Here is a 1222-nt window from a genome sequence, read left to right as displayed (position 1 = left end):
GAAGGCAGAGACTGTATTTCTTTTGACTACTAAGATAGACACCTTCAAAAATATTTGATGACTGAATGAACAAAAAACAAATGAATGAATGAATGAATGAATGAATCAGAGGTGAAAGCAGAGCCATGAGAGAATAGAAAGTTTAAAACTGGAATAAGAAGAATTTCAGGCTGGAAAATATAACAAACAGAACCAAATGCTTTGAAATCAAGGAAAATAATAATTTAGTAAATATTTATTGGATTTAGTGATTTGAAAGTCCTTAGGGAGATCCCCTTTAGCAGTGCGATAAAAGTTAGAAGTCAGATTATAATGTATTGCACATCTCTATTGTCCCGTAAGAGAATGAATAGAAAGATCCTTTAAAATATTACTTTGTTAATTTATTCATTGAGGAAGAAAAGTGGTGATCATCTGTATTATCTATTTAGTATTGTAGGTGAATGTAAGATCAATAATAGGTATGTATTTTTTTCTTCCATTTCAACAAGGGAACTAATCTCCATTAAATGGAATTGAAATTTTTTTTTTTTTTTTTTTTTGAGACAGAGTCTCACTCTTTTCCCCGGGATAGAGTGAGTGCCGTGGCGTCAGCCTAGCTCACAGCAACCTCAAATTCCTGGGCTCAAGTCATCCTTCTGCCTCAGCCTCCCGAGTAGCTGGGATTACAGGCATGTGCCACCATGCCTGGCTAATTTTTTTTCTATATATTTTTAGTTGTCCGATTAATTTCTTTCTATTTTTAGTAGAGACAGGGTCTCGCTCTTGCTCAGACTGGTCTCGAACTCCTGGGCTCAAACAATCCGCCCTCCTCGGCCTCCCAGAGTGCTAGGATTACAGGCCTGAGCCACTGCACCCGGCCCAAATATGGTTTTTTTAAAATTGTTTTCTGTATATGAGTTATATGCAACTTGAAAAATAGTTCACGTGGCTCCTAAGGCGAAGAGATGTGTGAGTTACATATGGATCATGAGGCCCCGGGCTCAAAACTAGCGTGAGTTAACTACAACTCACATGGCAGTTAATTGTTAACAGAGACCAAAATATAAATGGCTTAAGCAAGGTCACATATAAAAGTCAGGTCAACTGACAGTCTGAGGGGTGAGGAAAGTCTGCCACATGAGTTTCCCAGGGACCCTGACTTCTCATGTTTTATTACTTTTTCCTTTTCTGAGGTGTTGTTTTCATTTATAAGACAGAAGCAGGTTCATCATCACCTCAT

The 1222-nt window shown here is 37.8% G+C and overlaps 1 protein-coding gene across 1 annotated transcript in view; it reads left to right on the top strand.

The window, feature by feature from the left end:
* The window catches only part of CWF19L2 (CWF19-like 2, cell cycle control (S. pombe)), a 146702-nt gene that overhangs the window by 88273 nt on the left and 57207 nt on the right, over positions 1-1222 (top strand). The window lies entirely within an intron of this gene.

This window comes from Propithecus coquereli, unplaced genomic scaffold (genome assembly GCF_000956105.1).
Source record: "Propithecus coquereli isolate 6110/MARCELLA unplaced genomic scaffold, Pcoq_1.0 Scaffold6, whole genome shotgun sequence".
NCBI lineage: Eukaryota > Metazoa > Chordata > Mammalia > Primates > Indriidae > Propithecus > Propithecus coquereli.
Note: the sequence above shows the minus strand (reverse complement) of the source record. Positions and strands in the feature narration are given on the sequence as shown.